The 25,591-nt window shown below is 39.3% G+C and overlaps 1 protein-coding gene across 6 annotated transcripts in view; it reads right to left on the bottom strand.

Annotated features, from left to right (window-relative positions):
- stk33 (serine/threonine kinase 33) overlaps positions 1–25,591 on the bottom strand; it is a 193,813-nt gene that overhangs the window by 152,838 nt on the left and 15,384 nt on the right. For 5 of the 6 annotated variants that reach the window (XM_048607322.1, XM_048607326.1, XM_048607324.1 and 2 more), the window contains exon 2: positions 15,563–15,753. The gene's annotated coding sequence lies outside the window, so the exon portion shown is untranslated. Of the gene's footprint in view, positions 1–15,562; positions 15,754–17,112; positions 17,203–25,591 lie in introns of all 6 variants that reach the window. The other variant, XM_048607323.1, reaches the window with a different exon arrangement.

The following is a 25,591-nucleotide window of genomic DNA, read 5'->3' as shown; positions in this document are numbered from 1 at the left end:
TCATAATCCAACCTGGCAGCTTGTGGAATATAAAGTCAATTAATGAAATGTTCACTAATAATGACTATGAAACTGACACAGATTATTGTAAAACCCATCTAATTCGTTGTTGTACTTTAGTGAAGAGATCCACCATTTTTACACGGTCTGACATATTTGTGATGCCAGATCCACAGCATTATTGCTGATTCTTAATTAGGAATGGACAACAAATGCTGGCCTCAATAGCAACACTCACATCCCATGAATGCACAAAGATAAAACAAAAACTTTGCAACTCAAAAGCACCTTTATCTGTCTGTTCCCAATCTCTGTTTTGGTAAGAAGACTTAGAATAATGAGACTTAGATAAAAAGGGAGTACACAAACATCCTAAATTAAATTGAATCCCTTAAACTCTGGGTCTGGAAGCACTAGAAATAGTCTGCTAGCTAGCCTATCAATCTTTTCAGAATTTAAAAAAACGTGCGTTGCATTGGCTCATTGTTACAACAAATAAATGCACAATTTTTCAGTCTCTTTTTATTTGTACTTCTTATTAGGCAGCATCCTAGTCAGTGTTGCATCCTATCAAAATTCTCCCTATAGTGTGATTGCTAATACTATTCAGACATTTGGAGCATTTCATAAAAAGTTAACACAAACCTCCTAAACCAAATTAGATTGAGAGATGACCTAGGGAAATCTTGGACAAGTCCAAAAACCACTCTGTTTACATGCTAGATTTTTTTTCAAAAAGCAACCCTAACTCGAGGATAAAACCCAAAAACTTGGCTACTTAGACCACACAGCTGTAACATTTACCTAAAGAGATGAGGTCATGAGAAACTAAACATAACGGACTGTGTCAGTGTTAATATTTAAAGGCTGTAATCATTCCACTAGAACCCTAGTTTAATGGAGCTATTTACCTACTTGGCTTGTAATGGATTTTAATTTATGTGATGTTGCTGCTATGAAGTTAAAATTGGCTCATAAGGCAGCAATTCCTGGAGAAAGATCCAAGTTTTCTGGTATGTTTAAAACAAACAAGTTGAAATACCAGCCCAATGGACCATCTTAGATGTGTGTACTTTCATTAATTTTGGAGATAACAAATACTATTGAACACATTCCCACTTTCACTGTTAGAAATATGTTAATTTAGTAAACCTAGTATGGGAGGTGTGGGGTGGTTGCATAGCTAAACAGAAAATACAGTTGCTTTAGCTTCCACACTAAAAGGGATGTTTCTCATACAGAATGGTAGCTTTGATTGGCAGCTAAATGAGGTAATCTCCAACACAAGAAGCTGAGGGAGAGATCAGCTTCATCTATCCATCACTCCCTGAACAAGTCAGTCTGTGGCAATTTGAACTGAAACCACATGAGTAAGATAGCAAGATCCTATTCTTAAAGATTATTTCCAGTCATTTTAAGGATTTATAAAGTAACTTTAGCGCACAACATGGAACAAAGCTGCATATTTCTAACATAGGGTAATTTGAAATTAAGTAACTTGTGCAGTGAGTGAATTATGTTCATTTCTGTTTCTCATGTCAAATATCCACTTAGATGGTTTAAAATGTTAAAGTGCTTTCAGCTCAGTTTCCAAAATGTAGGAATACAACATGTACAGGTCATACAGGAACACATAATCTTACAATTCTGGTTTGATGTATTCCTGAGATTTGATTACATGATATTTGATTGTACGTTTCACCATGTTACCACATTCAGGACCATACAACTGAAAACAAAGGCTTCCTCTGGATACAATCAGGATAAATCTGAAAACAAACCAAGCAAGATAGATCAGGGAGATCAAAAGTGTAACTCTCCCTACTCCAACTAAATTAGTTCATTCCAGATGCACTAGAGGTACAATGCTACCATTAGCCTCAGCCATCTTGGGTTAGGGAAGAAAATCAATTGCTCGGCTTCCTACTTCCAAGCTCTGGCTAGGTCTTTACACCTTAAGCCCAAGAAGAGTATCTATGTTTATCATGTGTTTGTAACACAATTTGATTGTACTTTCTTTTGGTAACATTATTCACCTTTCCCATACCACCTCCCAGCTCACCCCTTCCTGACCCAGTTCTCATCTTTTTCCTTTCTGCTGGACCTCAGAATGAAGAGCAATATTCAGACAAAGTTTAGAACAATATCAAACTGAATCATCGTTTAACCATAATTATCACCCTAACTGTCAGCCAGTAATACCTACAGGTCAAAGTTAATGATGGAAAGTGTATTTTCTTTTAAAAGACGGAGGAAACTAAAAGAAAAACCTAAAAGCTTCTATCAATCAGGCCAGCAATATCTGTTTAGAGATAAACATTTAAATGATTCAAAAACATTTGTTTTTATAGTTGACATTCTGCTTTAAACCTGGCTTAAAGGCTCCAGATTACAATTTTGTACTTATTTATATATATGCACATTTTTCTGCAGGGCGCTCTTATTGACACATGGCCCACTTACATATAACAGAAGTTGATAATTTGATCAGTAATTCATTTTGTTTACACCATTAATATTTTCTACATCATTCTTTGAACTGACCTGTTCATTTTCTAACTAGGAAGGATGCCTTATTTTAAATGATAGTATAGAATACCCATATACATCATGGATATTGAGTTCTGTATAGTTCAGTTCTTGTCGCAAATTGATCGCAATCTCTTAGAAAACGTAGTACTAAAAATGCGCTCAACTAGAGACATTGGTATCAACAAACTCAAGATATATTATAGTACAGCTCTTTGTAAACTCTCAACTTGGCATTTAAGTCGTTATCCCATTAATCGCCACGGTAAACAAAGTCACATAAAAGATACAAAAGCAGAAGTTGCGTGAAAATCTCAGCAGGTCTGGCACCATCTGTGATGAAAACTCAGAGTTAACTTTTCGGGTCCGGTGACCCTTCCTCACATAAAAGATAACTTGCTTGTTCAGCTTTTGGTTGGGCTAATTTGTACAATTTGCTTTTGATCTCCTAAAAGGAGGGTGTTTGGAAACAACAAGGATGCATTGAAGTCCATGTTTTTTTTAGTTTAATGATCAAGAATAAAAAAAAACCAGCACATGGCAACCTTTTTGATAGGCATACAAGTCATAGACTTTTACGTACAGGTGGCATCCTCCCAAAAAAATACAAACATCCTTTTTTAAGCAGAAATTCAAATAGAGGACTTTTGCAAATCCGCTTGAATCCTCATTTCAAATCTTGTCACGATTTCACTTCATTCTATTGCAATGATGTCATCCAGCCGTGACTTTTTGTCTATACTTGGTGTTCCGCTAACACCAGACTTCTCCTTGTCCCCGAGTTGTTTCACCGGGAGGAAATCAGTTGTTCAGTCAAAATTCTCTCCTCTGACAATCATTCTCGATAGTACTTAGTAACTCCTGTGACCCATCCTGAAATACCTTCAACCGTACTGTAGTTCCCTGTTACAGTACACATTTAAGGCTGCACTGGAAAAATATGATGACTGGGGCCGGATGGTGATAATCGGAGATAGTAGGAACTGCAGATGGTGGAGAATCTGAGATAACAAGGTGTAGAGCTGGATGAACACAGCAGACCAAGCATGAAGGGTCGAAACGTCAGCTTTCCGGCTCCTCTGATGCTGCTTGGCCTGCTGTGTTCATCCAGCTCTACACCTTGTTATCTCTGGTGATAATCGGCGCTACTCTTTTCGACCACTTCTCGCTCAATCCTAATTTGTGTTTTAAACATGCAGCTATCACGCTTCAATTTAAATGTAAGTAACGAGATCATAACGAAGGAGCAGCCAAATTATAAGGTTTAACAATGCAAGAAGGAGGAATTTCCTGAAAACATAAAAGCACAATATCAGATACAGACATCTAAAAAGGGGGTAGGGTGGGGAGTGTGTCTAATGTACACAGGAAGGTAAAGGCAATTACAGTACAAGTTTTTAAGGGTGCTTGAGGCATTAAAGTTTTAAACATTCTGAATGTGCCTTTTCAAGAGTCTTAGTGGTTTTTGTGGAGGTTCATCCCCAGCAGTTCCCTGATGCAAGAGTCTGCGCTCTCTGGTCTGTTCCCTGGGACGCACACCTAGTCAAAGATGGACTGCACTTGGAGAACTATCAAGTTGGTGGAACACGCTCTTTGGTCTGCCCCAAACTTGTTGGTCTTCCATAGCAAGGTGCTGACCTCAACAGTGTTTTGCAGATTGGCACACTATAAGGTCCAGGACTACGTGCTGAGGTAAGCACTAAAGCTCAGAGCAGCTGCCGCCAAGATGCAGTAGGGAAAGACTACTGTCAAAGGTCTTTCTGCCAAAGTACAATGTGGGTCCATTCAGCTATCAGATCCTCCCAATGCCTCAAATATATGTAACTATTATCTTGCATAAGAAAGACATGTCTTGGAACTGTAGGGAAAGTCAAACTCCAATGGCTGTTTGCTCTCAATATGTAAACACTGTACAGAACCAAACTGCTTTAATGACTATGTACGTAGTTTATTTTATGAATAAAGTATATTTTAGAAATAAAAAAAATAAAATTTTAAACCAGAATCAAGTTGTTTCACTGGGAGTCAGTGGTGTAGTGGCAATGTCACTGGACTGGCAATCCAAAACTTTCTGGGGACATCAGTTTAAATGCCACCATAGCAGATGGTGAAATTTATGTTCAATAAAATAAATCCAGAATAAAAGCTTAATAATCTCGTCTGGCTCACCACCGACCTTTAGAAAAAGAAATCTACAGTCTCACCTGGTCTGGCGTATGTGCAACTCTGGATTCCATAGCAATATAGTTGACTGTTGGCTGCCCTCAAGGCAATGAGGGATAAGCAAAATGGCTGGCTCAGCCAGGAATGCCCAAATCCTATTAATGCATTTAAAAAAATGTTGTCTCATTCCACACTAGTAGAGTTTGTAGGGTCCAAATTACTGAGCCAATGATTTTGTCTCAAGTTGTTTTTCACCAGTTGCTGGATTTTGAGTCTAATGAGAAAGGCAAGCAGGGAGAGAGAGATGTTTCCAAATTCTTCCTATTATCTGTGTATATTTATTTTACTCTCACTTTTCTTTAATAGCTGTTGACTGAAATACAGTTCGTTTATGCATTCTGGTGTCCGTCATCATTTCTTCCCCAATTTTGATCTGTAGGCAACATTCATCACAATATGTGACTTCTTAGAAAAGCATGGAAATACGGAAAATACAGATTAGAGTTGTAGTGTCTTTTATAAGAACGCTCATTCTGGCTCAGAATGATCCATGTCTACTGATGGTTTAAATAACCTAGGCTGAGCTAATCACATCATTTTCGGTCAATATTTGTTCTTTTTAAAATTTGCTTTAGCCGATGAAAGTCTTGGGTATTAAAAAGTCAGATGATGCATGTTAAATATCAAGCCATGTTTGCCGTAACAAAACCTCAAATCACTATGATGTAACTGGAAATACCATACTATAAAATAAAGGATTTTCTAACACTAACAATCAGACAATTGTCAACTGTATGCGCTTAGCCTGATTTCTCAAACAAAAAAAAAGCTGGTTTTAAAATAAATTTACAAAAAAACTACTTTGTTTCACAGTTTTTTTTTAACATTTACCAATAGATACTTTCATTCAATTATTTTCATTTTCATGTGTTTGTCAGCTTTTTATCGCTCTTTTCTAAAAATGCGTTCTTGGGTGTCAGCAAATGCAGGCTTTAAAATAAGGCATCCTTTAGACTTCTACTAAATTCCTCCTTTTCCTGTACCCCATTCTCACTTCTTCAATATCACATGCATAACAATTTCTGGTGTCTTTTTCATGTGAAAGGCACTACTAAGTTATTATTTTAAAATGATTTCACAAGCAATCTAGAATCTCTAATTCTCGACAAGTTTCTTATTAGGAAATCATTAGTTGCTCATAGCTAACAAAGTTATACCTTGGATTCCTCAACATTTAATAATGTATGCTATATTTATCAAGAAGAAATTGAAATGTAAAACAAACTTTATTATAACTAGGTAATTCTTGGCACACAGTAAACATAAATTCAATGCTTCGTAAGCAAATGTTAATCATTTTACAATAATATCATTTTATTCTTCCGCTCTTGTCAACATAGTTCTATGTTTGACATATAAAGCTTAGATTTACACAGAACATGGCAATTATAATTATTTTTGGCAAGCTCTATCCTGTTACTAAGAGACTACATTTAACAATTTTGATACATTATCCAATTGATTCACTCAAGAACCAGATACAGCAAAGTCTTGAAGGAACATAATCCAATAGACTAATAATCATTTCATGTAGAATTAAAAATGCAATCATCTTTCAAACCTTGCATTAAACCCTTAAAATAGCTAAAATTTATGTCAAATTGGAACCAGTACCAAATTTCATACTTCACCTTGTTTTCACAGAAGAGTGGTGTACCCTTTATATATATATATATAATAAGTGATATTCTAATTAATGGAAAATTACTTTGCTCTAAAATTATAATGTCCTGACAGTGACTTCTTTTTGTTGAAGGACCTTGACAAACTTTGGTAATTACTTTCTCCTGTATCCTGCTGTGCATGAGTTTTTTCAAGTCCAAAGTGATCTTGCTTACATTCGGTTATCTAGCTATGAGAGTTTTGTTGAATTAACAGTATGAAGTTTATTGCATTACTGCAACAGATTTACATATTGCATAGAACATAGAATCCCTACACAGTGTGGAAACAGGCCATTTGGCCCAGAGTCCACACCAACTCTCTGGAGAGCATCTTACCCATACCCAGACCCAACTTCTACCCTATCCCTGTAACCCTGCATTTCCTATGACTAATCCACCCAGCCTGCACATCTTCAGATTGTAGGAGGAAACCAGAGCACCTAGAGGAAACCCATGCAGACCCGGGGAGAATATGGAAACTTCACACAGACAGTCACCCAAGGCTAGAATCAAACCCGGGTCCCTGGCGCTGCGAGGCAGTAGTGCCAACCATTGAGCCACTGTACCACCCCAAATGACCTATATTTCTACAGAGATTGTTAGCCCCCAATCTGTCTCCTACAATCTTCTTTTCTCTGACCAAGTCTTTGTAACATCATCACAATATGTGGTGCTTACTACATTCAATCATATAAACCCTTTCAAAACCTATTTAGCACACATACCTGATTATTTTAACTAGTTATTATGCAAAAACACAATGTTAAAAAGTACAACCAAAAACATTATATAAAAAAAGAAAATCAGCAACTGCACCTTGCCAAAGAAAATCAATAAAAAGCTTGACCTGAACAAAAATTAAAATTAACGGGAAACTCCAAGTTAAGATAATGGTGTGTTTATTTTTAAAAATAACATTTTGATTGATATTGAGAATTCTAGTCCTCTATTTGCTTTCTATTTAGCTTCCCTAAAATAGATAAATTTTTGAACATTACAGCATCTTTAAATAAATGGAAATCAACAAATTCAAATGTTATTTCCAACTCAAAAATTGTAATCCGAAGTATAACTATTGAAAGGTTTTCTTTTTAAAAAAAAAAGCTACGTCTTGTAGAATAAAAGTAGAAAGTGTAGGAAATGCTCAGCAGCTCCAGCAGCATATGTGAAGAGAGAAACGGAGTTACCATTTCTAGTTGAATAGACTTGTCTTCATAACAGCTTAGAGATTCCAAGATCAGTTGCTTGGATGGTTGGGTTCAGGATGTTTGAGACTGCTGGGGCTTTGGGCCCTTGGGCCCATGGGTATTGTAACATAGTCATTATACTTCTGGATTCGTAATACAGATACTTGATTAATGATCCAGAAACAATAACTTAAATCATGGTAGAGTTGATTCAGGACAGTTTTTAGAACAGCAGCAGAGTAGCAGTGTTCATGCCTGCGTCTTGAGCCCGGGTCTCATCTGGGTCCGTCTTGCCTTTCTTTTGTTCCCTCTCTTTTACTTTTGATCTAGCTATTTTTTTTATTCCTTTCTTGGGGGCATTGGACCCTTCCTGTAGTGTCAGCAACCGCCGGAGCAGTTCCTTCCAGGGGTGAGGGTGAGGGTGTGTCAGCAGCAGTGGGTTTCTTTGCTGAAATGGCAGTCCCAGGAGGCAACAATGTAAACCAGAATGAGGCACCGGCTGCTTTGACGTAGCAGGCCCAGCATTGAGTTTCAGCCCAGTTCCAGACCTGGCAACTTCAGCGGCGGCTGCATTGCCAAGATCAGCCCAGTGTGGACTCATGGCAGTGACAACGTTGATGGAGGCAAGATGGCGCCTAAGAATGGCGACGCGATTCCAGAAGCAGTGGCATGGCTCCAGAACACAGCTAGGTACCTGATGGTGAACGCGGTGGCCTGTGGGGACTCGGGGCACTCGAATGTTCACAGACTGAGGGATGGAGTTTGTGGCTTTGTTTTTCTGGCAGTGAGGACTCATGGCAGAGCCAGGGGAATGATCTGGATGTTTCCTTTTCTTCTGCTTGTTTCTTTTATTTCTACTTCGGATTTCAATCCTGTCTTTTGTATCCTAAGATGGTGCCAGAGAATGGCAACTTTGTACACTTTCCACTATATTCCAATATTCCTGTACTCAAGTACATGTGACAATAAAATCTAAATCTAAATATATTATTGATCCAACCAGGGGTCAGGCCATTTTGGACCTGGTAATATTTAATGAGGCAGCATTCGTAACTTACGTGAGAATGTTAGCTTACCTAGGAAATTGTGATCATAACGTAGCAGAATTTAGCATTCAGTTTGAGGGTGAGAAGTATCAGTCACAAACAACTGTGCTAAACCTAAATAAGGACAATGGCAAAGGAATGAAGGCAAACTTGGCTGGAGTGCACTGAGAAAGGAATTCAGCAGAAAAAGATCATTTGTAAACAATGGCTGATGTTTAAGAAAATAGCTCATAACACAACAAAGATATATCCCAGTGAGGAAGGAGGATTCTGAGAAGGGGATAAGGCAACCATGTTTAATCAAGAAAGTTAAGTATTGTATTAAATTGAAAAATAACTCTCATTATGGCAAACATTAATGGTAACCCAGAGGGATGAGCAAGTTTTTAAAACCAACAAATGATAACAAAAAAATCATAAAGGAGAAAATTAACTTTGAGGGTAAAATAACAAGTAGTAAAAGTAATTAAAAGCAGGTAATGAGAGCTTGTTTAAATTATATATAAATGAACGGAGGGGCCAAAGTGTATAAAGTCTCTGCAGAGAATAAGGCTGAGGAAATATTCATGGAGAACCAGGAAATGGTAGAGGAGTTGAATAAATACTTTGCAACAGTCTTCACAGGAGAAGATACTACTCATGTTCCAAAAATATTACATAAAAAGGCACAAAAGTGGGAGATTGATATAATAACTAGAGTTTGGAATGTTATCCTCAGTGAATTATTAACAAGGTCTTTGGTACATTTACACTTTCCAAACTGTTAAGCAAAGATGTTGTGAAACGTTAAAGGGTTCAGAAAAGATTTACAAGGATGTTGTCAGGGTTGAAGGGTTTGAGCTATAGGGAGGGGATGAACAGGCTGGGGCTCTTTTCTCTGCAGCATTGAAGGATGAGGGGTGGCCTAACAGAAGTTTATAAAATCATGAGTGGCGTGGATAGGGTGAATAGTCAGTCTTTTCCCTAGAGCAGGGGAGTCCAAAACTAGACAGCAAAGGTTTAAGGTGAGAGGGGAACAACATAAAAGTGTTCCAAGTGGCAAACATTTTCATGCAGAGAATGGTGTGGGTATGGAATGAGCTGCCAAAGGATGTACAATTACAGCATTTAAAAGGCATTTGGATGGGTATATGAATAGGAAGGGTTTAAGAGGGACCTGGGCTAAATGGGACTAGATTAATTTAGGATATCTGGTTGGCATGGACAAGTTGGACCGAATGGCCTATTTCCATGCTGTACATCTCTATGACTCTAAATACTCTGTTCCACATTATATTTCATCTGCCGTGTTCTTGCACATTCATTTCATCTGTCTCAATCCTCCCATCTTCCCTACAACGCACATTGCTACTTGACTTGTATCATCCACGAACTTGGAAATATTACATTTGGTTTCCACCTCTAAATCATTGATATATTTTGTGAACACTTGGGCCTCAAGATCTGATCCTTGCAGTACTAGTCACAGCCTGCCAACGTGTGAATGACTTCATTTAGAGTCATAGAGACGTACAGCACGGACACAGACCCTTCGGTCCAACTCATTCATGCCGACCAGATATCCTAAATTAATCTAGTCCCATTCGCCAGCATTTGGCCCATATCATTCTAAATCCTTCCTATTCATATACCCATCCAGATGCCTTTTAAATGTTGTAATTGTACCAGCCTCCACCCCTCCCCCTGGCAGCTCATTCCATACATGCACCACCCTCTGCATGAAAAAGGTCCCCCTTAGATCCTTTTAAATCTTTCCCCTCTCACCTTAAATCTATGCTCTCTAGTTTTGGACTCCCCCACCTATGGGAAAAGACCTTGTCTATTCACACTATCCATGCCCCTCTATAATGTCACCTCTCAGTCTCCGTTGCTCCAGGGAAAATAGCCCGAGTCTATTCAACTTCTCCCTATAGCTCACACCCTCCAGCCCTGGCAACATTCTTGTAAATCTTCTCTGAACCCTTTCAAGTTTCACAACATCCTTCCTACAACAGGGTGACCAGAATTGCACACAGTATTCCAAGAGTGGCCTAACCAATGTCCTGTACATCCGTAACATGATCTCCCAGCTCTTATACTCAATGCACTGATCAATATAGGTAAGCATACGAATCGCCACCTTCACTATCCTGTCTACGTGGGACTCCACTTTCAAGGAACTATAAACCTGAACTCCACCGTCTCTCTGTTCAGCAACACTTCCCAGGACCCTGCCATTAAGTGTCTAAGTCCTGCCCTGATTTGCCTTTCCAAAATGCAGCACCTCACACTTATCTAAATTAAACTCCATCTGTCACTCCTCAGCCCATTGGCCCATCTGATTGAGATCCCGTTGTACTCCCACTCTCTGATTTCTATCTGTTAGCCAATCATTAATTCATGCCAATACATTAATGCCTGTCCCACGATAATCACCAATGCACTGACTATCTCCAGCCACTTCCTTCAACACTCTGGGATATGGAATAGCGGTTCCTGGAGATTCATCAACTTTCAACCCCAGTAATCTCTACAGTATAATCTTCTTATATTAAATTTCCTTCAAATAAGACTTCTTGTATTTTTCCCACTGAAAACAAATACAGAGTAACTAATAATTTAGCTTCCACGTCATTTCTCTCTTCTCAATGATAAATTCTCCCGACTCCACATGCATTGGACCCACATTTGTTTTAGCCAAACATTTCCTACTTATGTACCTCCTGAAGCTTTTACAGCCCATTTTTATGTTTTTTGCTTTTGCATTCATGTTCTTACTTTTCTTTACCTCATCAGTTTCTTGGTCTTCCTTTGCTGTACTGTAAAATACTCCTGAACCTCAGAATTATTGCTTTTTCTGGCAACTTTCGGGACCTTTGCTTTTAATCGTATACAGTCCTGAATGTTCTTTGTCAACTACAGTAAAGGGCAGCAGACATTGATCTTTTTCAAATTCTTGCACCTTATAAGGAATGCACAGGTTCTGTAAGTCATGTAATAGTTTTTACTAGGCTATCAATTATCTATGTGCAATATGGCTTTGAAAGTATTTTCCAAATTCACTTCAGCCAGTTTGTGCCCCATGCCTTCATATTTTCCCATCCATTTTAAAAGTCTTACTTCAGAAAGAACTACCTCACTTTCAAACAAAGTAAAATCAATGGTATTGCGGTCACTCATTCCTAAAGATTCTTTTGCAGGGTTGATAATTTCTTCATATGACATCTAGAATAACACGTCCTCCAGTTTGGCTCCTCAACATACTGCTCTAGAAAACCAGCCCTTAGACACTCCAGAAATTCATTCTCTACAAACTTAGTGCTGAATTAGTTCATTTGGTTAATTGCTAACTGTGTTGTCCATGCAACATGCTTCCCTCATTCCTTCATTAATACCATCACCCCCACTACCCTGATTATTTCACATCCTATAAATAACTCCAACCAATGTCTGCTGCCCCTTGCTGTACTTTTTAGTTCCACTCAGACAGTTTTTTTTTCTGATCTAAGCTCCTCTCTTATTAATACATTTATCATCCATTTTGTTAGTACAATAAAGCCACATGACTCCCAGTTTTTAAACAAACAAAATAAATTTGCGATACAAAGTCAGGAAGTTTAACAACAAAAATATTTATCTTATACTGTAATATCCAAACTTAACAAGAGGTAAATAAGTTAACAAGAAAACTGAGGCTGGGCACACAATGTTGTTCACAATGCCAATTGACATGCAAGGTAGAACACAGATTTGTCAGCAACCTAACTAGCCACCAAACAAAAATCTCTTTGTCACTCTCTTGAAAAATCTCAACTCTTTATATCCAAAGATCAAGCCTCTGAATTACTTCCAAAGTCCACTCTAACTCAAACAACCTCAGTGACTGCTCACCTCACGGTGGTTCAGTCTCATCTCGTAAGACTGTGTTCTCCTGGGTTCCCAAAGCTGCATGCCAGCACCAATTCCCAGAAAATTTCTAATTGGTAGTCATGCTGAGTAGAAGATCAATGTTCATAACTGCTACTTTTGCCCCAGTGGCCAGCAGCAGTTAACCAGTGATGTTCCACAGCCTTTTCAGCTTGAGGTTTCTCCTGAGACTCAACCACAATAAACAGCTTCCCGAGTACTCCTGAGTCCTAATTCCAACTCTTAGATGCACTATACTTGATGAGCTAAGGGCTTCTTTGAGACCTAACTGGCTGCAGTATCTTTTCAGTAAGGACCTCTTCCTGTTAGCTTCTCCTCATAGTGTTTATCTTCCACTGGACTCCTGTGGTAGTCTCTTCTGTCTTGTATGGTGCCATATCGGGTCCCAGCACTGTTCTATTTTTAGCACCAAAACACAACACAGATTCATTATTATCTTTAAATGGCAGAACCTCGGCTGTTTAAAAAAAAAGAAACTTGAATGGAGCATGCACAACCTGTCACACAGCAGTGCTGGCACATGCGCTGAAAGTCTCAGGCCTGCCAGGAATTGCAATCCTCAGCCTCCACCCAGATGCAAGATTATTTTGATTTTTGTAACAAGTTCCATTCACATCTCTAATCATGAAGTAGTCCACTGGAAGAAAGACATAGGCAACATTCAGGTTTGGGTTTATTAGTGACAAGTGACATTCAGGCTACACGAATGTCAGGTAATGACCAACTCCAACAAGAGAGAAACTAATGATCTTCCCTTGATACAAATGCATAACCATCACTGAATGCTCCAATCAGCAATACCCTGGCAGTCAACATGAACTAAAAAATTAATCAAGCACAAAACATACTGCAACTCCAAGAGCAGTTCATAAGCTGGGAATTCTGTGGAAAGCAACTCACCTCGTGACTCTCAAAGGCTTCACAAAGCACAAGCGCAGAGCCTGGATAGGTGTAGCGTTAGAAACATTCAAGTGTATCTAATCTAAGAAAATTCATCTCACTTGATAGGCATGCCATCTACCACCTTAAACATTTACTTTCTCTACCACAGTGGCACCATGGCTATGGCATACCACATCTGCAAGATGCTCACTCAACTCACAAAACTTCTTCAGAAGCAAATTCAAAACTTCGACCACACAGAAGGACAAGGGCACTGGATAGATGGGAACACGAACATCTATAGTTTACTCTCCAAGTCATACAATATCCTCACTTGATTTGTGTCCCCATCCCTGCATCATTACTCAGTCTCACTCCTACAACTCCCTATCTGATAGACTACAACAATTCCAGGTGTCAGACCACCACCTTACATTAGACAACAAACATTACCCTTGAGAACAATGCCAACACTCCATAAATGAAAAAAGGAAAAGTATTTACTAGTTAATCTACAACTGTGCTCACGTTGATACTGGCTAAATCTAGCACTCATACTCCAAGTAAGTCTACAATCTAAAGCAATTAGAAAGCCAAATGCCCTAAGTTATAAATTACTCCTTTCTAATAGCAATGTGAATAAAAAATTGGCTGAGTGATAGGAAACAGAATAATAGTCAATGGATATTTTTGGGGCTGAGGGAAGATTTGTAGTGGAACTCCCCTGTGATAAATATTGGGAACCCTGCTTTTCCTGATCTATATATTAATGGTGTACAGGGGACAATTTCAAAGTTTTCAGATGACTCTAAAACTGGAAGAATTGTAACTGTTAAGAGAGCAGAGTGGAACTCCAAAAGGACAGTGACAAGTTAAGAGTAGACAGATAGGTGGCAGATGAGGTTCAATGCAGAGAAATGTAAGTTGATGCTCTTTGGTCGGAAGAACATTGGAAGAAAATATAAAATGGGAGTACAATTCTAAAAGGTGTGAATGGGCAGAAAGACATGGATACATATGTGCACATATCATTGAAGGTGGCAGGACAGGTGGAGACAGCAATTAATAAAGCATGTATTATTCCCAGATTTATTATTAAGGATATAGAGTACAAGAGCAAGGAGTTGATCTTGAACTGGTACAAGGCACTTGTTAGATCCCAGCTAGAGTACTGCATACTGTCGTGGGTGCCACATTGCAGGAAAGATGAGAATGCATTGGAAGGAGACCAGATGTGATTTACAGGAATGGTTCAAGGGTTGAGAATCTTCAGTTATGAGGACAGATTGAAGAAGTTGAGACTGCTTGTCTTGGAGAGAAGAAGGCAGAGATAAGATTGGATACAGGTTTTCAAAATCATGAGTGGGTTGAGTAGAGTAGATAGGGAGATGCTGTTCCTGCTTATAAAAGGTAGAAGAACAAGCGGGCATAGATTTAAAGTGACGTGCAAACAAAGCAAGGATGATGTGCAAAATACTTTTTCACACAGCACGTAGTTAGGACTTGGAATGCATTGCTTGGAAATATGATGGAAGCAGGTTCAATTGAGGCTTTCAACAGGACATTGGATGATCATTTGGATGATCATTTGGATAAAAATGATATGCAAAAATATGGGGAAAGGCAGGAGATTGGTGCTTAGCAACGGAACCAGTGTAGGCTAGACAGGCCAAATGGCCTCCTTCTACACAGTAACCATTCTGTGATATCAATATTCCATGAGGTCCACAATAATCAAGTAAACTATTTAGCGGTAGGTTTGACATTCATGTTTGTTTTCAATAACAATCAAGAAGCTAATCAAATCTATTTGATGAAAATCTGATAAAATATTCAATTAAGGTACACGGTAATTCTTTCAATGCATTTACATTAAATAGGTAGAGAACATCAAGTATACATCTTTTATCAAACGCTCAAGATGGCATAAATGTTAGTGAACTAATGCATTATGCAGTCATAGAAGAGCCTGATTTGAAAGAAACAACAATCTGAAAGTCTAATTTTTCATGGTGAAGGTTGAAAGATAAATGTTGCTTGACTTTTTCAAACAGTGGATGATTTTTACATGCAACTGAACAAGCTGAAAGAACACTAGTTTAACGTCTCATCAGTAAGACCATACCTGTTACAATGAAGCAGTTCCTTAGTAGTAGACAGAACTATTGGTTTAGGCTGTGTGTCAAATCGAACAGTGGAGATTGTGCTTCAGATTAAAGATTTGCCACTAAGGCGAGTGTGTCTTTAAGGTGATTCAGTGCCTCATCTGGGATGATTCAGAAGGTGTTGGCTGATATGTAGATACCTGCCAGGACTCTTTTTAAAAAGAAAAAGAAAGTTTAGTTACCTTGCATTGGATCTGGGAACAACTTAGCGACTACGCATTGTTCATAGAATGTATTACTAGATTAATTGGTGATGCAAAGGTGGAGACAGTGAGTAATCATAACAACAATACCTAAAAATTGGGTTCAAAAGATATAGGAAATATAGGAATTAGTTTATACTTGATATTTAAATCATTAAATTCAAAAGGTGGACTGAAGTCAATCACACATAAGACAATGAGACAGAGCTTGCAGTATGCCATAACTTTAGATTTACATGATTAAACAGGTTTATAACTCAGCAACATATATTTTTCATGGTTTACAACAGCCAACTTCTTCCCAGTGATAACCACTTAACATGACAGAGATGCTATATCATTGTATTATAGTACATACTTTACACATTATAGAAAGTAGGAAGAATGTAGAGAAGCAGTATAAAACAAACACAATTTTAAACAATATGCAGGATCAGTGAAAACTCAGGATTTACATATACAAATCTTTGAGTATTAATAAATCCTGTGTAAGTTGGTAAAGCTATTAAAAAGCATGCAAGATGGGGGGATTTCCAAGTGGTGCATAAAAACGAAAATGTTATGCTGGTGCACTATAAAGATTTCAGCTGAAATATCATGGCCAATTCTAAAGATGACACTTCAGGAGAATGTCAAGGACATGAAGAGGAAGCAGAGTAGAATTATCGAAATTTACAAGACATGTAGAATTTCAGTTAGGTTAAGGCCAGAGAGGCTGGGATTGCTCTCCCCAGATCATAGAAGGTTAAGGGGAGACTTAAGATTATTTAAAATTTAGAAGGGTTTTGCTGAAGGGAATAAAGAGAAATATTTCCACTGCTAGAATGATAACAGAGTTAAGATAATTGATAAAAAGAATTGCTGCATTTAAATGAGCAGACTTTTTAAAATTCCAAACTAGTATATTGTTATGACCTGAAACTTACTGTCCAAAAGAGTTTTAGAAGTAGATTTAAATATAATTTTTCAAAAGCTATGGGTTACGGAGGAGGAAAAACTGGTTATTTATTTTCGGGTCTGTGCAGAAAGTGCAAGGTGTGAGATTGTTTGAATAGCTCTTTTAAAGAGCTAACATCAGCAGAGGCACAGTGGTTCAAATGTTGTTCGTCTGGCTGTCTGATTCTTTAAAATATAATAAATAATACATAAAGATATAAATAAAAACAAGAAACACTCGTGAGCTTAAAACTGCACTTCAAATAAAAACATATGCAGATATACAGTGCTAAAGCTTCAATCACATATTTCAGAATTTGAACACTCAGATTGCCTCTTTATTCTATAAACAGAAACAATATTTGCCTCACCTCTCTTCCTGTCAAATGATGGAGTCTCACTGTGAGTGCTTGCATCATAAAGACTGTCTTTGTCATTCTAGTCATGTGAGGTCGCCATCACTAGCACAAGACATACAGCAAGTGAGTTTAATATAAAGTTGTCACTTGCAAAGTAACTGCAAGTCGTCGTTCGTGGTGGTTCATCTCAACCACTGCTGAAGGGGTCAATAAGCTAGCCTATAAACTGACAGATTAGACATAAGGAAAAATTGAGAGAAATGAGACAGAGCTCATGAATCTTTGGAATACTCTTCTTGAAAAGGCAGGGAAGCAGAGTCATTGAATCTTATTAAACCAGCTAGATTTGTATCCAAATGGCTAGTTCTCCCTGGATTCAATGTTATCTAAACTTAGTAACCAGCCTACCATGTGGAACGTTGTCGAATACCTTTCTCAAGTCTACATAGACAACATCCACTGCCCTGCCTTCATCAATCTTCTTCAACACTTGTTCAAAAAAACTTGATCACATTAATGAGACATGATTTCCCACATACAAAGCCGTGTTGACTATCCCTAATCAGTCCTTGCCTTTCCAAATGCATTTAAATCCTGCCCCTCAGAATCCTCTCCAACAACTTACCCACCACTGATGTCAGGTTCACTGGGCTATAGTTCCCTAGCTTTTCCTTACCACCTTTCTTAAATAATGGCACCTCATTAGCCACTCTCCAGTCTTCCGGCAGCTCACCCATGGCTATCAATGATACAAATATCTCAGCAAGGGGCCTAGCAATCACTTCCCTAGCTTTCAACAAAGTTCTAGGAGACACCTGATCAGGTCCAAGGGATTTTTCTACCTTCATGCAGCACCTCATCCTCTGTAATATGGACACTTTTCAAAATATCACTATTTATTTCTCCAAGTTCTCTAACTTCCATATCCTTCTTCACAGTAAATGCTGATGTAAAATACTTGTTTAGTATCTCATCCACCTCCTGCATTCCCACACATAGGTGGCCTTGCTGATGTAATATGGGATACACTGTCTGAGAGTGTGATGGAGGTGGATTCCATACTAGGTTTCAAAGAGTACTGGATAAATGTTTGAAAATGATGAAGTTAGAGGGATATGGAGATAGCTGGAGAATGGGACTAGCTAGGGAGTTCTTTCAGGAGCTGGTACAAACATGATGGGCATAGGCAGAGGATGGTAACAAATTTCTGAAGGCAGCCAAATTGGAGCAGAACACTTCAGAAGCATTTGATATCAGTGTCAAGCGATTTTGTGAAGGCCTACACAGCTTTCAATCAGAAGCAAAACAACTCCAACTTCAGGGATAAAGCTTCAATAGGCACTTAATGTTATGTGTACATTCCCTCAGAAATGTAACTTTGAGCCACTGTCGATATTTTTATCGAATCATATGAGAAAATGAGCCTTTTGTGAAACAGCCAGAAAACTAAAGTTCTTTTCCAACCAGGTTCTTCAGCAAAACAACTGACCCCTGTCAATTAAGATTAACACCGAGATTGTGAAAAATATCAAGCATACACCATATCTTGGAAGCCTCCTCCAATGAAAGCAGACAGACAACAAAATTGGCCATCATTTCCAGTGTGCCAATTCAACATTCCACTGACTATCAAAGAGAATGGGTACTTGAGGACAAAGATTTGAACAGAGACTAAAGTCATGTTTTACCACGATTCTCGTACTCAAATGCTTTGGAGACTTGGATGACCTTACAATAGTCTCTACAAAGCATCAAGGAGAAATTGCTAGGAGTGTTTTCACAAAATCCTCCAAAACTAATGGCAAGAAAGGTCGCCTAACAGCAGTGTCCTGTCCCAAGCCAAGTTGCCCACCATCAAGACACTAATCACTCAAAATCAGGTCTGCTGTGACATATGTTCACATGCTTGACAGTGAAGTCCCAAACAACTGCTTTGCTCAAAATGGTCACTCTCAGGAGGACAGCATAAATACTTTCGGGGTGTCCTCAGAGAGAAAATACCCCCACTGACGAATGGGAGACCCTGCTGTGTGACTGACCAAAATGGGGAAGGTTCATTTGGGAAGGTACTGAATACATTGAGAAACTTCTAAGACAGAATGCACAAGGAAAAGAAAAATCTACCCAACTCTCCAAACACCACCTGCCATCATGCGAATCTGGAGATTGCACATTGACACCTTCGCCATTACAGAACCCATTGAGCCAGAACGGAAGCAAGTTATCATTAATACCAAGTGATTACTTTAGAATAAAGAATTAATTTTTGTACCCAGCAGTACCTTTTTGATATTTCTGTTCTAGATCCTCTAAATTTCTGTTCTTCATTATTTTCAGATTCCTAGTTAGAAAATGCACTGATCTACCTGGGGCCCAAGTGGATGACTTCATATTCCTGTATGTCAAAAGTCATCTGGTGCAGTTTTGCTCACTTAAGTTTTAGCCTCAGTAAGGATCCCTGGGAGGCACTTCTAAGCAAAATTTTGTAATTTGAGCACATACCAAATACTCCTAATTTCTAGCCAACTCCCTAAAGCATATGGATCATAGTGGAACAGAATTCATTTGTACGTAAACTAGCATAGTCTACTCACTTGTTCAGGACAGTAATGCTATCATCGCGGGGGCAACAAATTATTAACAATTCAAGGACGTCATTGAATTGCTCGATTAAATTACAGCTTAGTAATTCACTTCTAGTCACCTATTCCAGGTAGTATTACCCTCCCATAGCTTTGACTGTAATGTATCATTAACTGCAACCAAATCCTGTCATGCCTTCAAATGTCTCCATACTATTATCTCTACCAATAAAAGCTGAAATAGATTAGCCATAAATCATATTCAGACACCATAACATGATAGACGGTATAGTAAACCAGCCTCTCCTTCAGTTAAATAATTTAGTTTGTTCACACATTACCTGGAATTTGGAGAGATAATCGATAGTCTAAAACACACTATAACTTCAAAGGAAAGTAATTTAATCACAATGCTGAAGTTTAACAAAAACAGTAACTAAAACAGGTACGTGTACAAAAAAAAAGCCTGTTACCTCAACAAGGTTTTATACTTAATCTGAACTTTTTCCAGCTCACTTCTGCGAATATGGAATACAACATAGAAACATAAGAACAGGAGTGTATCATACAGCCCTTCAACTCTGTTCCGCCAAACTGATTAACAATTAAACAGGAATGGAACTAAATCTAGAGTGATACAATCTTAAATACTAGAAGATGTGAAGCAAAAAAAGCTGAAGAATTCACTAATGAGCTACTGTTGAAGTTCAGGTAGTTACGTTGATTTTGCTTCGGATTTTTGGAATTGATCGTTCAGGTATCAACTTTAATTATTAAATGATTTACAGCTCTAAGGTGCAGCCCAAATAAACACACCTTCTAATTCAATCCAGAATTCAGCAAAATGTTAAAGTGGTGGAAACATTACCCCACCACCAATACACTTTGTTCCTGGCTGCTTAATGTTAATAGAGCCTCCAAATATGAATATATGTAATTAGAGTTTTACCTGAAGCCTCACAGCAAATACAGAGATTGGACCATTATTAGGGAATGTTGGAGGGATTTAGTTGGTACTGTTTAATGTGATGGACATAAAAGGGCAATGATAACAATACAGCTGCAGCAGTTATCTTTCATTGCATTTTGGGCTATAACTTTACTATCAGTATTATTTATTTTGAAATTCAATGACTTTGTTCCAAAATGTTTGAAGAACTCAGTGCCTTTATTACCTGAGGAGGTTTTTATATTCACTCAAGATTTGTACATCACTGGCTGGGCCAACAGTATTGACTGTCCCTAATTGCCAGAGTGACTTGCTAGGCCCATTTCAGAGGGGCCAGTTAACAGCCAATCATATTGCTATGGGTCTGGACTCACAGGTAGGCCATGGAAGGACAACAGATTTTGTTTCCTCAAGAACATTCATGAACCAGATGGATATTTACATCAATTCACAATGGTTATGTGGTTGCCATTAAACTAGATAACAAGGTGTAGAGCTGGATGAACACAGCAGGCCAAGCAGCATCAGAGGAGCAGGAAAGCTGACGTTTCAGGTCTGGACCCTTCTTCAGATTCTCCAGCATCAGCAGTTCCTACTACCTCTGCCATTAAACTAACTTTTTAATTACAGTATTTTTGACTGAATTCAAATTTTATCTTTGAAGTTATGTTCCCTAAGCATTAGCCTGGGCCTCTGGATCATTAGTCCAGTAACACTACCACTACAACAACATCTCCCCCTAAAATGAACACCACAACAATACGTACAATGTCCTGGCCGCCAAATTGAGAAAGTATCTGAGCAAAATCATTTTTTAGTTGAGTAATTTTAATTCAAACGAATAGCTCCATCACTGTCATGATTGATGTGCCAAACTTGACCAAAAAAAATGGCAACATGACATCTGTAATAGATTTTGCTACAATGTCTGTGGAGATCAATCATTGAAAAATTCAAACATCCAATCATTAGCTGAAGGATGTTTCAAAAAGATTTCACATTTTAAAACCTTTACTGTCACAACCTACTAAAAAAATTAAGTAAACTTTTAGCTGCAGAAAATGAAATTCCATATGTATATTTGTCACTCATTTTACTCTCTGCAGAATCACAGTCTGTTGAGCAAACAGATTAGTCACCCGGCACCCCCACCACCCTGTTTGCAATAGGTTTCCAGATCCTTTTTTAAGTAGTTTCTGAGTGACCATCTCCAGCCATTCTTCTCAGTTTCCAGATTTTCTTAAATTGACCACCAGCACTAAAGCCCTTTCTGAAGATTCAGCATCTCCCAGCCAAATATCCTTAACTGGATGCAGGAGATACATTTGTTCAACCAGAGCACCTTATCTCCTGCATCCAGTTATGGTAATATGTCTAATGCAAGGTCCATCATCACCAAGTAACTAATTGCTCAGGGCAGGTTAATCTTGAGAACAGTTGAGGTAATAACTAATTCTCTATGTCAAGATAAGATACTGGAATTCCAATCAAAAGCCTGCCTTTCATATCAGAATGGATTGGGGGATTGGAAAGAGGGGGGAAGGGGAGAGAGAGAGGAGGAGAGAGGGGAAAGAGGGGAAAGAGGAGGAAGAGAGAGACGGGGGGGGGAGAGGGGGGGGGGGAGAGGGGGAGAGAGGGGGGAAGGAGGAGGAAGAGGAGAGGGGGAAGAGGAGAGGGAAAAAAGAGAATTAGGAGGAGAGAGGGGGTATACAGCTTTAGGAACAGCAGGGCATAATTTACGGTGCTCTACCTCCATAAGTCATAACAGTCTTAAACAAAAAAGAAGAGTTAGCAAATAGATGGGTTTAGGAACCAAGTTCCTAAGTTTAGCAGTTATGCAGCTGAAACCATAACCACCAGTTAGGAAGCAATGAAGATCAGAAATGATCAAGATAAGCGCAGATATCTTGGGGGTCTATGATTGGAGGTAGTGGCAGGTATATCAAGGGAACGAGACAATGGAGGGAATCAAAAATAGAGGTGAGAATTTTAAAACCGAGGTATTGCTTAATCAGAAACCAATATAGCCAGCATGCACAGTGCTGACAGAAGAACAGGACTTGGTTTGGATTAAGGAAATTGGCTCCAGGGTTTTCAAGTACCTCAGATTTACAGAAGGCAAAACATGGGAGACTAGCCAGGAGGGTATTAGTATAGTCAACCAAGCGTTAACAAAAGGTGCAGGTAAGGAGTTTAGCAGAAGGTTAACTGAGGCAGACACAGTGTGATGGAATCTGTAAACAAACCCCACAGAAGGACTGTAAATCAAAACAATAATTGCCAAAAGATCCCAACTGAAGACTTTACGAATGAGATTTCGCTTTTTATAACTTTTACTTTAATAGAACTCGGAACATTAACATGGATTAAATTATACTCCAAATAGGAAGGTGAATTTCACTTTAAATAGTCAACGCAACAAATACGCTTCAAGCACGATCACAAGCATTTCCCCTCGCAGGAATGGTATCACACAGACAGTTTCACGTCATTCTATTCTTTATTCATGCAAGGTACATCAGGAGACCTAATCAAGAACAGTTTTCACTCTTGAGTTTCAAAGGTACGATTATCATCAGCAAGGTACCCACTCTCCCTCAGGTCGCAACAGTTCCATTCAACATTTTCTCCAACTGTTGTGACCTTGGTGGTCCATGCAGAAGGAAGGAAAACTAGAGTGAACATTAGCTCTGATGGCATTGCTTTCCAGAGTTTCTTTACAATGAACTACCCAGCCAAAACATACTTGCCTCAGTTTGGCCATTTCTGGTGAAACAGTCAGCTCTTGACCATTTCCAAGCTATTCAGACAGTGTTACAAGTTTTAGAACTTTTTAGCCTAGTTGCAGAGTGCCTCCAAGATTCCTGAATTCTGTCTCCAAGTCTCCACTGTACTTGCCAACTGTGATCTACCTTCCTCTCAGTACTGCTTCCAAATCAAGGGTCACAAGATCACATGAATCAATTTGCTCATTATTCAAGAAAATTACAATTGATTTCTTTACAAATTGGTGCAACTCCTAAAAATCCTTTTCAAAAATTCTTAAAAATAATTACAATTTCCACATATATGTTAAAGAAATAACAAATTTTCCTTAGATTCTTTCCAAGTTGAAGTTTGTCAGAAAATGGAAAATGAGATTTTAGGTTTTAGCAAAAATAAAAATGACATTGAGATTCTAAACTAAATCTTCTCGAGAAACTGGAATTGGTCGATACTAGATAAAAGGACACAGGATCAACCAAGTTCAGATGATGATCCTAGTGGTGCAGTATAAGTAGGCTGAAGATAGTTTCTGTGTTCAGAATACAGCTGTTTCTGTTGCTTGAAGATAACTTTAGTGGATCAGGATAATCAAGATCATTTCAAGCAGAGTTAAAGAGGTTCTATAGACACTTGCCATTTGATGAAGAGTACCCACGGAACTCACATAGGTTTTAGGGATACTGTCAGCTGGGGACTAGACTATATCTGGCAAGAGCTGGAATTTTTCATGAGAAAGACATTTTTGAAGGACTTTGGGAACATGATTTTTAACATAAATACTGAGTAGAATGCAAAGTTAATTTGAAATCTGTCTCAGTTATATCTGTTCTGTAATGTGCAAATTGTAATTGAGAATTGACAGCAATTAGCCTGTTAATTTATTTTTAAGCTGATGATGATGTGGTTTTAATTGTTAAAAGTACAGGAGTTGGGAGATCATGTTACGACTGTACAGGACATTGGTTTAGGCCACTTTTGGAATCTTGCTTGCAATTCTGGTCTCCCTGCTATAGGGAGGATATTGTGAAACTTGAAAGGGTTCAGAAAAGATGGATGTTGCCAGGGTTGAAGAGTTTGAACTAAAGGGAGAGGCTGAATAGCCTGGGGCTATTGTCCCTGGAGCAACGGAGGCTGAGAGGTGACCTTACAGACGTTTATAAAATCATGAGGGGAATGGATAGGGTGAATAGACAAGTCTTTTGCTTAGGTTGGAGGAGTCCAAAACTAGAGTGAGAGGGGAAAAGATTTAAAACTTTGATCTTCCCTTCTCTTTCTCACGTCACTCCGCCTCATCCAATGCTACTCCCTTCATTTTGTTCTTCCCACATTTCCAACACCCACACATTCCCCGACCAATCTGCACCCCTGTCCATATTCTCACTTACTCCATTCCATATAGCCTCACAATTTCTCTTTACCACCTCCATATACTCCAACATTCCTCCTTAACTCCTCCATATACACTGACATTACCCTTTACACCCTCCAAATAACCCCATATTTCTCCATTCCTCCCCCATGCGCCCTCGTCCTCCTTCCCTCCCTGCCCATGCGCCCCCTCTTTCCCCTCCCCCCCCCCCCCCCGCCCCCCCCTCCTCCCCCATCCTTCCATGCACGCCCTCCCTCCTCACCTCCCCCCACTTCCACGCATCCCCTCCCTCCTCATACTGACCCTTCCATTCATCACTCCCAGGCAGCCCCTCCACCCTTCGCCTCCCACCCTCCACTCCCAGGCACGCCTCCGCCCTAACTTCCCACTTCCACACATCCCCTACCCACTTCCCTAATCCCCCCTCCACCTCTTCTCTCCATGCACACCCTCCCCAGTCCATGTGCCCCCTCCCTCCTCCACCTTCCAACTCCATTCACCCCCTCCACCAGCCCCCTCCCCATTCCATGTGCCCTCAACCCCCTCCCCCTTCCATGTGCCTCCTCCCCAACCCCAACCCCATCCTCCTTCCATGTGCCTCCTCCCCCAACCCCCTCCCTCTTCCATGCGCCCCTTCCCCCAACCACATAGCCCCTTCCATGCGCCTCCTCATCCCTCCACCTCCCCATGTCCATGAGCTCCCTCCATGCGATCCCTTCCCCCACAACCCCCTCAACTCCACCCATCTCCGTATACCCCCAACTCTACCCCCCAACCCCCGAATTCCACCCTCCCCATCCGCCCCACATTCGCCCTCCCACTCTG

The sequence above is a fragment of the Rhincodon typus genome, chromosome 17, assembly GCF_021869965.1.
Source record: "Rhincodon typus isolate 14 chromosome 17, sRhiTyp1.1, whole genome shotgun sequence".
In the NCBI taxonomy this organism is placed as follows: domain Eukaryota; kingdom Metazoa; phylum Chordata; class Chondrichthyes; order Orectolobiformes; family Rhincodontidae; genus Rhincodon; species Rhincodon typus.
This window is presented reverse-complemented; position numbering and strand designations above follow the sequence as displayed.